The 15698-nt window shown below is 36.1% G+C and overlaps 1 protein-coding gene across 1 annotated transcript in view; it reads left to right on the forward strand.

Moving 5' to 3' along the window:
• Positions 1-15698, forward strand: part of LOC141523566 (dynein axonemal heavy chain 8) — a 412522-nt gene that overhangs the window by 12046 nt on the left and 384778 nt on the right. The window lies entirely within an intron of this gene.

A 15698-nucleotide genomic window follows, 5' to 3' on the forward strand; every position in this document is an offset into this window, starting at 1 on the left:
GAGAAATCTTTTTGCTAAGACAAGATCATAATTTTCTCTAGTGAGATTCTGAATTTATGAAAGAATTTTTATAAAACTTTTACTTAAAATATTGAGAATTTGATTTGATTTTTTAATACTTTTTTCATTATTACTTGCTTGAAAGCAGTGTCCAGTTATAGCTATCATTTAGCTAGAAGAGAATAATAGAATTGTGGAGGTTAGGATACAAGTTTTGAGCAAAATGATTTTTTATTACTGAGAAGGGGGTTCTGCAAATTTAAATCAAATTCTGTTCTTTAGAATTCCTGTGATGTCCAGTCATATCACAATTCTGGCTGTAGATTCCACCTGGAGTCTCCAACTTTTCTTCATTTGTTTATGATTCCTACAACCAGAGCAAATAGGTGTCCCAGTGGGTAGAGCACTGACCCCTTGGAGTTAGGAGGACAGAAATTTGAATCCAGCCTCAGACACTTGACTTCTACTAGCTGTGTGACCTTGGGCAAGTCTTTATCTTAATTCTGCCTTTTGAAACCTCTTTGTCTTGATAAACTTTCCTTTGTATTTGGCTTCTGATTCTCACATTCCTTCCATCTTATACACAATGTAAGCTGACTTCAAAAGCCATTTCATCTCTGGCCGTCCTCTTGAAAACTGAGTATATAGCTTCTCTCATGTTATTTTCTCTCCTCCACTGTGTCAGAAGGAGGAATAGCTAGACTCTTGGTCACTTAGCAACTACTTCTTGAGGCAGTTAGGTAGCATATTTGATTCAGTGCTGGAGTTGGAATCAATAACTGGCTAATTGCATGACCATAAGCAAATCACAACCTCTGTCAAGGTTCAATTTCTTTATCTGTAAGATAGGGATAATAATAACAGGTTTGTTATGAGGCTCAAATAAGTAATCATATATAAATATTAAATATTACACAGACTTTAAAAGTGCTATATAAATATTAGCTATATTACCACATCCAGATTTTGGTATCTACTTACTCTCTATCTTAATCCCTGTGTTCATATTTGAATGTATATTAATATACCTTCAAATGCCTTAGCCTCTCAGTTCAAGTTAACCAACCTTGATCTTAAAATCACTCATAATGACTTCTGTAATTCAGAATTCTGAAATTCTTCTCTCTTATCACAACTATCCAACTTTTTTCTCTTAATAAACCTACTCTGTCCTTTTTATGAACTCTTCTATTTGTTCTCTCAGATATTATCCCTTCTTTGCCTTTTCTTCTCTATGCAGTCTTAAGCCACTAGTTAAAAAAATCTCGAGTATTCCTTGATTCCTTGTCCTATTGATATCATAACTTACATAACTTTACTTTATCCATCCTGACTCATATATGACAAAATATTGCTGGAGGAGGTCACACAAATGTGTCAATTGGATCTAATTTTGTTATTCTCAACTGGATTTCGTTGCTTCATGACAATCTTTTTATTCTTCCTTCATGTCACACTGTTAAAGGTATTCTTTTGGAATTCATTTTTCAAGTCACTATATACTAGCAAGTTTCTCTTAAAAAGAGGTCTACTGAGAACATAGAAGCTTCTCATTTGAGAAAGAAATAAACCTTTTCCTTATTAAGACTAGCCTTTCTAATTGTGTTCTTGATCCCAACAACCTTCTTTCTCCTCTTTGAACTTCTTCTGATCATCACTCACTCTTTATAGTATTCTCCCCCCCCCCATTTTTTGTATTTTTTTCCAATTACATGCAAAGGTAGTTTTCAACATTCATCCATTTGCAACTTTTTGAGTTCTACATTTTTCTAACACTGTCTCTCTCCTTCCTCCTCTCCTTGGTGGTGAACTATCTGGTAAAAGTACGTGTATAGTTATGTCATATTGTGAAAGAAGAATTATAACTAAGGGAAAAAACCATGAGAAAAAAAAGCATAAAAGTTTTAAAAAGTGAGTATAGTATGCTTCATTCTGTATTCAGACTATGGATGTGGATGATGTTTTCCATAAGAGGTCTCTCAGGATAGTCTTTTGATCACTGAACTGTTGAGAGAAACTGCATCTATCATAGTTGACTATCTCACTTTGTTGTTAATGTGTACAGTGGTTCTCTGGGATCTGCATGCTTCACTCAGCAGCAGTTCATGCAAGTCTTTCCATGCTTTTCCTTTGTCTGGCCAGTTATGATTTTTTACAGAACAGCAGTACTCCATAACATTTATATACCTTAATTTGTTCAGCAAATGGGCATCCATCCAATTTCCATTTCTTTGCCACTGCAAAAAGAGCTGCTATAAATATTTTTGTACATGTGGGACTTTTCAATTTTTTATAATCCCTTTGGGAAATAGCCCTAGTAGTGGTATTGCAGAATCAGAGGATATGCACAGTTTTATTGCCCTTGGGGCATATTCCAAATTGCTTTCCAGAACTGTGGGATTAGTTCACAACTCCATCAATAATGCATGTATCCCAATTTTTCCACATCCTCTTCAACTGATCATTTTCCTTTTTTTGTCATCTAAACCAATCTGATAGGTGTGATGTAGTACCTCAGAGTTGTTTTAATTTGTTTTAATAATGATTATATATAGCTTTAATTTCTTCATCTGAAAATTGCTTAGTACTATTCTTTGTCCATTTATCAATTGGAGAATGACTTGTAATCTTACAAATTTGACTTTGTTACCTAATTTTAAAAATGAATACTTTATCAGAAATACTGTTAAAATTATTTTCCAACTTTCTATATTCCCTCCAATTTTGACTGCATTGCTTTTACTTGTTCAAGCCCTTTTTAATTTAACATATCCTAAATCATCCCTTTTGCAATTTATTTTTTAATATTTATTTATACTCACATTACTACAAAAGTCTTTTAAAACTAAACATAATTACCCTCCACCCCCAGAGAGAGAAACTTCAGGAAAAATAAAGTGAAAGAAAAAGGAAAAAAAGTTCTATAGTTTGTGTTCAGATTCCATCAGCTCTGTATCTGGGATGATTATGTTCTTTATCATAATCATCAGAGAAGTTGCTTCAATATTTTTTCCCCACAGTTACTATTGCTAACTGTATTTCCCTTCATTCTATTCATCCTCCCATTTATTCTATTCTCTCTCTCTAATCACTTTGTCCCTTCTCAAAAGTGTTTTGCATCTGGCCACCCTCTCCCACAATCTTCCCTCTCTTCTATCATGTACATCCCTCACTTCCTCCTGTCCACTTTCTCCCATCCCTTTCATCTCCTTTTTCCTCAAGGGTAAGATAGATTTCTGTACCCTGTACTCTATTTCCCTCTGAGTCATTTCTGAATGAAGGCTCACTCATTCCCCCTCAGTTTACCCCTTCCACTCCATTGCAAAAACTTTTTCTCGATTCTTTTGTTGTTGGTTTATTTTTTTGTTTTTTGCAAGGCAGTGGGGTTTAGTGACTTGTACAAGGTCACACAGCTAGGTAATTATTAAGTGTCTGAGACCGGATTTGAACTCAAGTCCTCCTGACTCCAGGGCCAGTGCTCTATCCATTGTGCAACCTAGCCATCCCTTTCTTGATTATTTTATGTGAAATATCTTAGCTCATTCTAGCTCTCCTTACCCTTTCAGTATATTCCTTTTCTGCCCATTGACTGCATCTTTATAATATATTATACCTTCATACTTAACCTCCCTTCTGTGCCTTCATATGAGTTATCAGTTTCATCTTTCCATGCAGGAATACAATCAGTTCAATATCATTAAATCCCTCATAATTTGCCCGTCCTGTTCACTCTTTTGTCCACAGGCTGTGCTTTGCTTGAGTCTTCTACTTGTAGATCAATTTTTCTGTTAGGTTCTTGTCATTTTAACAGGAAAGTTTGAAAGTCACCTGTTATATTGAATGTCCATCTTTTTTACCCGTAAGAGGATGTTCATTTTTGCTGGGTAGTTGATTCTCCATTGTAATCCAAGCTCTTTTGCCTTCCAGAATTTGATATTCCAAGTCTTACTAGCCCTTAAGGTAGACACTGCTAAATCCTATGTAATCCACAATATTTGACCTTTCTTTCTGGGTGCTTGTAATATTTTCTCTTTGACTTGGACATTCTGGAATTTGGCTAAAATATTCCTGGGCAGTTTTTTTTGGGGGGGAGAACTCTTTCAGGAGCTGACAGGTGGATTCCTTCAGTTTCTATTTTACCCTCTGCTTCTAGGATATCAGGGCAATTTTCCTGGAGAATTACTTTAAAAATGAAGTCTAGGCTATTTTCCTAGTCATGACTTTGAGATAGCCCAATAATTTTTAAATTATCTCTCCTGGATCAGTTTTTCAGGTTAGTAGTTTTTTTTTCAGTGAGATATTTCACATTTTCTTTTGGTTTTTCATTCTTTTGATTTTGTTTTATTGTTTATTGATTTCTTACAAAGTCATCAGCTTCCCATAGCTCCATTCTACATTTGAAGGAATTAGTTTCTTCAGAGAGCTTTCTTACTTTCTTTTCCATCTGGCTAATTCTGTTTTTTTAAGGTATTCTATTCATTGACTTTTTGGACTGCTTTTTCTATTTGACCTAAACTGGTTTTTAGGTTGTTATTTTCTTTAGCATTTTTTTATATCTCCTTCACCAAGCTGCTGAATTGGTTTTCATAATTTTCCCACATTGCTCTCATTTCTCTTACTGATTTTTCCTTTACCTACCTTACCTGATTTTCAAAATCTTTTTTGAGTTCTTCCATAGCCTGAGACCAATTCCTATTTTTCTTGGAGGCTTCGGATACAGAAGCTTTGACTTTGTTATCTTCTGAGTTTGTGCTTGTGCTTTGATCTTCCATGGAATCAAAATAATTATCTATGGTCAGATTTTTTTCCTTCTGTTGTTTACTCATTTCCCCAGCCTATGATCTTGTTTTAACATGCTTCTCAAGCTTTTGAGTGTTTTGGGGACACATCCCCAGGGAATTAATTTCCTTTAAGGTCCTATGAGAGGCCCCAACTGCTCTCCTGGCCTGTGCTCTGGTCTGTGTATGACCACAAGCACTTTCCTCTGCCCTGGAGCTGTGGAGAGGGTTCCTGCTCTGCTGTGGCAATAGGAGGCCCTAGATTGGGACCTGGATCTGAATATGGGCAAAGCAAAAGAGTCCTTCTCCAGGGATGTGGGCTGAGCATCTGGAAGTAGTTTTCCTGCTGCCCTTCCAAGTTGTCCTTATCAATTCCTGGGCTGCAAAGGCCGGAAGCCCCAACTGCCAAAGATCCAAGCACCTGGAGGGACCCAGGCAACCCTGTGAGCTGTTCTTGGAAGGCTGGAGCTGGATCCTACATAATGAAATGGTGTGGACCCCCTTCCTGCATCAGTAGAACAGACCCTTCCTGCAGATCTTTCAAGTTGTCATGGGTGAGGAAATTGTATCACTCTATCTTTCCGTGGGTTCCCCTACTCTAGAATTTGGTTAGAATCATAATTTAAGGGCATTTGGAGTAGTCTGGGGCAGAGCTTCTAGGAATACCTGCCTCCACATCTCCATCTGGGAATCCTCCACCCCCATTTTGCAATTTATAATGTTCACTATCTCTTACTTGGTCATAAATTTCTCACCTCTCTTCCTGTACCCATTTCAACCTTATTTTGGTATAGGATGTAAGATGTGGGTCTATGCCTAGTTTTTGCCATATTATTTTCCAGTTTTCATCAAATAGTGAATTCTTATCCCAAAAGCTAGTGTCTTTGGGTTTAGTAAACAGCAATTTATTGTTTGATAATGGTCATTTACTACTGTTTCTTTTGTGCCTAGTTGAATCCACAGATTCACTTCTCTTTTTCTTAGCCAATACCAGACAGTTATGATGACTGCTGCTTTAAAATATAGTTTTAGATCTGATATAGCCTTCCTTCACATTTTTCCTATTAGTTCTCGCTTGATATTCTTGACATTTTGTTGTTGTTCCAGATGAATTTTATTACTGTTTTTTCCTAGCTTTGGAAAATAGCTTTTAGTGGTTTGATTAGTATAGCACTGAATTAGTAATTTAATTTGGGTAAAATTTTCATTTTTATATTAGCTTGGTCTAACCATGAGCAGTTGACATTTTCCCAGTTGTTTAGATCTGGCTTTATTTGTGTGAAAAGTATTTTGTAATTTTGTTCATATAATAGTTTCTGATTTTGTCTCAGGGTATAGCTACCCAAGTATGTTATATTGTTTTAAATTACTTTAAATGACATTTCTCTTTCTATCTTTTGTTGCTGGGCTTTGTTGGTAATACATAGAAATGTTGATGACTTATGTGAGATTATTTTGTCAAATGGTTAATTGTTTTTAGTAGTTTTTTTAGTTGAGTTTTTTGAGTTCTCTTAAGTATATCATCTGAAAGAATGAAAGTTTTATTTCGAGGAGAGGATCGTCTCTTAGCTGCTCTGGAGCAAAACTTATAAACTAAGGGCTCTAACTATATTTTTCAAGAGACAGAACCCACAGAAGGATCCAGTGAGGCAATTCTCTAACCCAAGGTAACCTGGAAAAAAGTGGAAAGGCTCGGCTCCACTGGGTTGGAGGGGTGGCCCACCAGAGGGGTGGCCCACCAGAGCAAAGGAACTTCAGCCTCCCAGAGCCATTGCTCACAGAAGCGGGGGCAGTTTCCTGACCTACATCCTGGGGAGCACCAGGCACAACTTGGGGGGAACAGTGGGGTGCCAGAGCGAGTACATGAAGCCCAGCCCTCAGGGCACACAGCAAGCAGGTGTCTGGCAGTCCAGATCTAGGCACCAGAAGCAGGCGGAGACTGTAAGCAGGAGTGCCCAAGGCATGAGTGCACTGAGCCTAGGCAGGGGAGTGAAGAGAGACTGCCAAGCTCTGTCCTCTGTCCCTGGAACAGAACTCTGGGGCTCTCATCACATTCAGATCCTGATTGCAGTCTAGGTTCCCCACAAAGAACAGCAGGGTCCCCCCACCTCAGCCCCGTGGCAGAGGGGGTGTGCTTGTGGTCATTTACAGACCAGGAGGGAAGATAGAGCCTCACACACAGAGATCCTTGTGGGGTGGGTATTCCACTAATACTAAGAAGTTCAGAAAGCACCCCCAAACCAGGCACAGGCTGGGGAAATGAGTAAGTAGAGAAAAAAAGAGGAACACCATTGAGAAATACTTTGCCTGTGATCCCAAGAAAGATCAAAACACTCAATCTGAAGATGAGGAAGTACAAGCTCCTGTATATAAAGACTCCAAGAAAAACAGAAATTGGGCTCAGGCCATGACAGAACTCAAAAAAGACTTTGAAAATCAAGTGAGGGTGATAGAGGAAAAATTGGGAAAAGAAATGAGAGATGCAGGAAAAACACGAAAATGAAGTCGGCAGTTTAGTCAAGGAGATCCAAAAAAATACTGAAGAAAATAGCATGCTAAAAACCAGCATAGGTCAAATGGATAAAACAGTTGGAAAAGTTATTGAGGAGAAGAATGCTTTAAAAAGCAGAATTGGCCAGATGGAAAAGGAGACAAGAAAGCTCTCTGAAGAAAACAAATCCTTCAGATAAAGAATAGAACTCAGGGAGATTGCTTATTTTATAAGAAATCAGGAGTCAATACTTCAAAACCAAAAGAATGAAACATTACAAGAAAATATGAAACATCTCATTGAAAAAAACAACAGATATGGAAAACAGATTTAGGAAAGATAATTTAAAAATTATTGGAATACCTGAAAGTCATGACCAGGAAAAGAGCCTTGACATCGTTTTCAAAGAATTATTACAGGAAAATTGCCCTGATATCCTAGAAGCAGAGGGTAAAATAGAAATGGAGAGAATCCACTGATCTCACCGAGAAAAAGATCCAAAAAAAAACCCCAACCCCCAGAATATTATAGCTAAGTTCCAGAACTCCCAAGTCAAAGAGAAAAATATTACAAGCAGCTAGAAGGACACAATTCAAATATCGTGGAGCTGCAGTCAGGATCACACAGGACTTAGCTGCAACTACATTAAAAGCTCATAGGGCTTGGAATATAGTATTTCAGAAGGCAAAAGAGCTTAGAATGCAACTGAGAATAAACTACCCCACAAAACTGAACATCTTCTTCCAGGGAAAAAGATGGACTTTCAATGAACCAGGGGAATTTCAAATGTTCAAACAGCCAGAGCTGATCAGAAGGTTTGATCTTCAAATACAGGACTCAGGTGAAGCGCAGAGAGTAGAGGAGAAGAGGAAAATATGAGCGACTTAATGATGATGAACTACATGTATTCCTCCATAGAAAAAATGATACTGATAATACTCATATGAACCTTCTCATTTAATAGAGGAGGTAGAAGGAGCTTTTATAGATGAAGCACAGGAAAAAACTGAATTTGAAGATATATTATGGTGTAAAAGTGGAATCAATAGATAAAAGAGGAATGTAATGCGAGAAGGAAAAAGGAGAGGAAGAATAGGCTAAGATATTTCGTATAATAAAATTTTTCTTTATTACAATGAGCTATTATAATCATATGGAAGGGGGGAAGGTGAGGGGGAATGAAGGACTCTTTGCTCTCATCAGAGGTGGCTAGGAGAAGAAACAGCATATATACTCTATGAGGTATAGACATCTGTAGTAAGAAGAGAAGGGGGATGGCAGAAAGGGGAAAACGTGAGTGATGGATGAGAGGATGGATCAGGGGTGGAGAGTGGTCAGATATAACAATTTGCTTTTTTACTTCTTGCAAGGGGCTGGGATTGAATGGCCTGTCTGGGATCATAGGGTTGGATGGATGCTGGGTAAGGGGTGGTATGTGGGCTTGGGGCCTCTTGGCCCCAGGGCTGGGAATTTGTCTGCTGTGCCACTCAACTACCCTACAGCAGAGAGTGAAAGGAGAGAGAAAATAAAGTTCATGGTAGTAGAGAAGTATGAATGGAGGGAGTTGTGATCAGCAATGGCAGTGGTGGAAAAATATGGAAGTAACTTTTGTGATGGTCTTAACCTAAAGAATGTGATCCACCTGTGACAGAGCTGGTGATGTTGGAACAAAGACTGAAGCACATTTATTATTATTGTTGTTATTATTATTTTCTGGGGGGTGTTGCAGGGGAATTGGGACTGGGTAGCCTGCCTGGGGTCACACAGCTGGGTGATTGTTGGGTGTCTGAGGCCGCATTTGGACCTGGGTGCTCCTGGCTCAGTCCAGTGATCTGTCTTCCACCCAGCCCCCCCTACTATTATCATTATTACTATTTTATTTTGGGTTTTTTTTTGGTTTTTGTAGGGCAATGGGTTTGGGGTGGCTTGCATGGGGTCACACAGATGGGTGATTGTTGGGTGTCTGGGGCCGGATTTGGGCTTGGGTGCTTATGGCTCCAGGGCTGGTGCTCTGTGCATTGCGCCACCTGGCCCTACCTACAATTATTTTTTATTATTATCATTTTTTAATTTTAATTTTTTCTCTCCCCTTTATCCCTTATGCAGGTATTTATTTTCTTGGGGGGAGGGGGTATTATGTTTACTCTTAAACAAAAATATTTTAGTAATGTATAAAAACACTTTGTACAAAATAAGAATAACTAAATAATGTTTTATTTCTTCATTGCCTATTCTAATTTCTTCAATTTCTTTTGCTTATTGCTAAGGCTAATATTTCTAATACAATATAGAATAATAGTGGTGATAATGAGCATACTTGTTTCAGTTCTGAAGTTTTTGAAAATGCTGTTTATATATAATACTTGCTGTTTGTTTTAGAGAGATACTGCTTATCATTTTAAGAATGTTTTTAATAGGAATGGGTGCTATATTTTTTGTCAAAGGCTTTTTCATCATTTATTGAGAAAATCATATGATTTCTGTTAACTTTGTTACTAATGTGCTTAATTAGGATGTTCGTTTTCCTAACAGTGAATCACACCTGTACACCTGATTTAAATCCTATCTGATCATGGTGTATTTTTCTAGTGAAAACTTGTAATCTCTTTGTTAAAATTTTGTTTAAAATTTTTGCATGAATTTTCATTTAGGGTTATTGGTTTATAATTTTCTTTGATTTAGCTCTTCCTGGTTTAAGTATCTGTACTATATTGGTGTTTTAAAGGGAAGTTTGAAAAACTCCTTCACCTATTTTTAAAAATAGTTTATATAGAATTGGAGTTAATTATCCCTTAAAGGTTTGGTAGAATTTACTTTTCAATCCATCTGACCTTGAAGATTTTTCTTAGGGAATTTATTTATGACTTGTTCAATTGCTTTTTCTAAATTTCCAATTAATTTTTTTAGTTTATCCTTCCATGGCCCTTTACTATATGTAATTTTTATTGCATCATGTTCTGAAAAGTATTCATTTAGTATTTCTGCCTTTCTGCATTTGATTGTCAGATTTTTATGCCCTAGTAAATGATCAGTTTTTGTGTAGGTACCACATATTGCAGGGAAAAAGGTTTAGTCTTTTTTATCCCCAATCAATTGTCTCCAGAGGGTTATCATATCTTAAGTTTTCTAAAATTCTATTTGCCTTCTTAATTTCTTTCTTATTTTATTTTGTAGTTAGATCTATCTATTTCTGAGAGAGGGAAGTTATAGATTTTCTGTCTCTATTTCCATGTGATTTGTTCAGCTTCTCCTTTAAGAATTTGGATGCTATCCACTTCGGTATACATGATTAATATTAATATTAGTTCATTTCCTATGATACCTTTTATGAAGATGTAGTCTCTTTCCTTATTCTTTTTTATGAGATCTATTTTTGCTTTATTTTTTCTTGAGATCAAGATTAGTACCCCTGTTTTTTTTAACTTCAGTTGAAGTATAATATATTCTCCTAAAGCCTTTTACTTTTATCCTGTGTGTCCTGCTTCAAATGTAACCAGCATTATTGTGGGATTCTGGTTTTCAATCCACTCTGCTATCTGCTTCCATTTTATGGGAGAGTTCATCCCAATTCATTCACATTCTGTGATTTTTGTATTTTCTTCTATGCTGTCTTCTCCTGTTTATACTTTTCTTTTTCCTTTCCCCTTATCCCTTTTCAATGATGTTTGCTTCTGACTGCTGTCTCTCTAAACCCTTCTTTCTGTCAGTGCTTTTTCCTTTCCCCTTTTACTTTTTAATTCTTAGTTTAACTTCACCTTAACTTTTATTTTCACTTTCCCTTTTATCAATCCCTTCTTCCCATTCTTTCCCTTTCTCCCCTCTCCCTCCTCTTCCCCTCCCATTTCCTAGTATGGGTAAGATAAATTTTTAAACCCAATTGGGAATTTGTTATTGAATCAAATCTATTCAGAGTAAGATTTATTCAGTGTTCACACCATCTCTTATTTCCCTCTACTGTAATAGGTTTTTGTGCATCCTCTTGTGGTATTATTTATCCTCTAATGCTTTACCTTCTCTTAGTATTATATTGCCTGTCATCTCTTAATTGTTTTAAACCTGTTTTGTACCTACAACATCTGCCAAAATATGCTTCTTTTATTTGACCTGATAAAAGTATAATTCTTAAGTTTGATTAATTGATTTATAAACATCATTACCTTGTGGTTACTTCATACCCACAGCCTCTGTCCTCTGTCCTCAATTGTCCCATTAGGAATATAATTCTCAAGAGCCAAAAATAGTTTCAAATTTTAAACAATTTATACCACACTTTATTTTGAAAGAATTTATTTATTTTGAATTTTACAATTTTCCCCCTAATCTTGCTTCCCTCTCTCAACCTCCCACAGAAGGCAGTTTGTTAGTCTTTATATTGTTTCCATGGTATACATTGATCTAAGTTGAATGTGATGAGAGAGAAATCATATCCTTAAGGAAGAAACATAAAGTATGAGATGTAGCAGAATTACATAAGATCATTTTTTAAAATTAAAAGTAATAGTTAAAAGTTCAAACTCCACAATTCTTTCTCAGGATACAGATGGCATTCTCCATCACAGATATTCAAACATTGTGCCTGATTGCTGTCATATTGGTGTGATCAAGTCCATTAAGGTTGATTGATCACACCCATGTTGCTGTTAGGGTGTACAATGTTGTTCTGGTTCTGCTCATCTGGCTCAGCATCAATTCATGCAAATCCTTCCAGGCTTCCCTGAATTCCCATTCCTCCTAGTTTCTAATTGAACAATACATACCTTCTTTTCAGAGTACCCTCTATAGAAATATAATCCTCATGAGATAAATTGTCTTGTGAAACTGAAGTACAATATTAATATTTGTGTAACACCCTGTGTAATGGTAGCCCTTGACACTTTTCTGGGTTCCAAGAAATTCCTCAGAAATACAGTTTGGCTGTTGCCTTTGGGTCCTCTCTATTACACTAGTGTTCTCAGTATTTCTTTGTCTTCCAAACTGGGTTGGGACTTTACTGCTGACCTGCTGCAATGTTGCCTTGCTGAGTTTTCATCTGAGTTACACTGTTGCTAAGAGGCTTCTACTAGCTTTCCAGCTCCCCTGCCTATGCTAGGCTACCATCCTCTTTGACCTAGGTGGGACAAATCTTTACCGAAGTTCCTTCATGATATCTTGAATTGAGAACTTTCATCACTACTTTTTTTTGTGGCATCTGTACCTTTAGGTTGGTGGAGAGGCTTCATTTAAAGTTGTTTTGGGAAAAGTTCTAGAATCTTCCTAGTTTTGTGCTTCCATCTTTTGCCCCAGAACTTTCTTTTTAATATTCTAGTCATATTATAATCCCTTGACATATTTCATACTGTGTATAAAAATATTCAGGTTTGGACATTTCATTTAAGATTTCTTTTAACTTTCTGTCTCCTCAAGCTATCATCAATATTTCTAATCTCTTTTACCACCAAACTCTTAGAGAACAATAAAGTGAATTTTTTAAAATTGATTTTTAACATTTATTTAAAAAAATTGAGTTCCAAATTCTCTTCACCTCTACCTCTTCTCCCACCCATTTAGAAACAACATGGTTTCAGTTATGCATGTAGAAACATGCAAAACACTTTTTCATATTAGCCATATTGCTAAGGAAAAAAGTGAAAAGAGTATGACTCAAAAATTATCAGTTGGATAGTATTTTTCATCATGAGACCTTTGGGCTTATGTTGGACCACTGTGTGATCAAGTAACTATGTCTTTCTCAGTCATTCATTATTATTGCTCTTACTCTGTACAATGTGCTCACATTACTTTGTCTTAGTTCATGTATGTTTACAGATTTTTCTGAAACCATCCAACTCATTATTTCTTAGAGTATTGAATCTCAACAGTTTATCACAGCTAGTTCATTTATTCCCCAAATGATGAATATTCTTTCATTTCTAATTCTTTGCCCCAATAAAAAGAGCTGTTGTACACATAGATCCTTTACCTTTTCCTTTGATATCTTTGGAAGCAGACCTAATAGTGGTATTACTAAGTCAGAGAAAATGTGCAATTCAATAAAATCAATATAGATGACCAATTTTGATCATAAAGATGAGATGATTAAAATGCATCTCCTTCCTTTCTTTGGAGAGGTGGGAAACTATAGGCAAACAAAGGGACATCATTTTGCTAATGGTTAGGAATGAAATTATGTTGCATAAATTTGTAGTGGAATCAGTTTTCATGGTTTGGTGATTTTTCTTCATCTTTCAGTAGCATGTGAGTAAGAACGCAGGATTATGGGAGCAATCTAAGACTGAGACTTAGCAAAGCAACATAGGTATAACAAGATAAAGAGACAAAAGATTTACTATTCAACTCTTGTCTTTTCATCAAGAATGCTTGAAAGTTCTCTATTTCATTGAATATCCATTTTTCTTCCCCTTCAAAAGATTATACTCAGTAAGTGATTCTTGGTTGTAATCCTAGTTCTTTTGCCTTTTGGAATATTACATCTTCAGCCCTACAGTTTTTTTTTTATTGTGGAAACTGCTAAATCTGATGCTATCCTGATCAAAATACTTGAATTGCTTGTTTCTGACTGCTTGTATTATTCTCTCCTTGATCTGGAAGCTATGGAATTTGACTAAAATATTCCTGGGACTTTTCATTTTGGACCTCTTTAAGAGGTGAATGGTGGATTCTTTTAATTTTTATTTTACCATCTATAGAATGAGGACAGTATTCCTTGATAATTTCTTGAAAGATGATGTCTACTCTTTTTTGGATCATGGTTTTTAGGAAGTTCAATGAACTTTAAAGTATCTTTCCTTGATCTATTTTCTAGGTCATTGTCTTTTACAATGAGATTTTTTGCATTGTCTTCTATTTTTTCATATTTTGGGTTTTTTATCGTTTCTTGATTTATCATAAAATTATTAGCTTCATTTGCTCAATTCTAGTCTTAAAGGAATTATTTTCTTTAGTGAGCTTTTGAAATTCCTTTTTTGTTTGACTAATTCTTTTTAATGTGTTTTTAAGGTGTTCTTTTCTTCAGTGAATTTTTATATATTTTTACTTCAATAGCTGTTGAATCTTTTGTCATGATTTTTTTGCATTACTCTTATTTATCTTCCCAGTTTTTCTTCTACTTACTTGATTTTCAACTCTTCCATAACCTGAAATCAATTTATATTTTTCTTGGTGGCTTTGGATGTTAGAGTTTTGCCTTCTTCTGAGTGTGCATTTTGATCTCTTTGTAACTTTCTTTGGTTGGAATTTTTTTCTGTTGTTTTTCCTTTTCCAGTCTATTTCATGATTTTTAACTCTTTGTTATAGTGGAATTCTGCTTCCAAGATGGAGGGCACACTAGGTGTTTTGTGCAGCTTTATTCAGAGATACTGCTAGGGCCTTGTAAGTTTTCATTTTTTCCAAGATGGTGTGATCTAAGGGGAGGAATATTTACTACTCTTTTGTTCTGTGCTCTGAACTGTGAATGACTGGAACTGTGACAAGGGTCTCTGTAAACTCTGGTGTTTTACCTTTCCCTGGAACTGTCACCCAGGACTGCAAACTAGATCTGAGTATAGTCAAAGCAATAAAGTCCTGCCTAAGTGTTAGCAGGAGTCTGTAATCTTCTTTTGATCAATTGTTTGACCCCCTTAGTTTTTTGTGGGCTGAGAGTTCTGGAAGCAGTTGCTGCCACAACTGGTTCAGTGGCTCCCAAGTTGTGCTCCTGGTTTTCTGGAACCCAGTCCTCTCTGATGTGACCTATGCTACATTATGCTCCACTATTACCCTGGTACAGCACACCTTTTAAGTTAACTCTGGCTGGAAAATTATTTCACCCCATCTTTTTGTGGATTCTGCCACTTCAGGAATTGTCTTGTGGCACTTAATAGGTTAGAGGTATTTGGAGGGCTTTGGCAGAGACCTCTGGTTTTAGTCCCCCCCTTTTATTTTCAAGGTACTTTTTGACTATGCCTTTTCAGAATTGTGTGTTTTTAGATATTTTTATTTATTTATTTTAGTTGTTTTTCCAACAATGTGTAACAATAATTTTCACTAATCATTTTTTGCAAGGTTTTGAGTTTTACATTTTTCTCTCTCTCTTCCCCTTCCCTTTCCCCTTCACCTGACAGAAGACAATCTAATATGTGCAATTATGTCATATTAGTCTTGTGTGAAAGAAGAATAAAATCCAAATGGAAGGAAAAAGAACATTAGAGAGAAAAAACAATTTTTAAAAATTGACAATAGTAAGCTTTGGTCTGAATTTAAACTCCACATTTCCCCTCTCTGGATATGGATGGTATTTTCCATCACATCATTTAGAATTGTCTTTAATTATTGTACTGCTGAAATGAACAAGTCCATCATAGTTGATTATCACCCAATATTGTTTTTAGTGTTTATAGTATTCTTCTGGTTCTGCTCATTTCACTCAGCATCAGTTCATGTAAGTCCTTCCAGGC

Source organism: Macrotis lagotis, chromosome 5, assembly GCF_037893015.1.
Source record: "Macrotis lagotis isolate mMagLag1 chromosome 5, bilby.v1.9.chrom.fasta, whole genome shotgun sequence".
NCBI classification, from domain to species: Eukaryota; Metazoa; Chordata; class Mammalia; order Peramelemorphia; family Peramelidae; genus Macrotis; species Macrotis lagotis.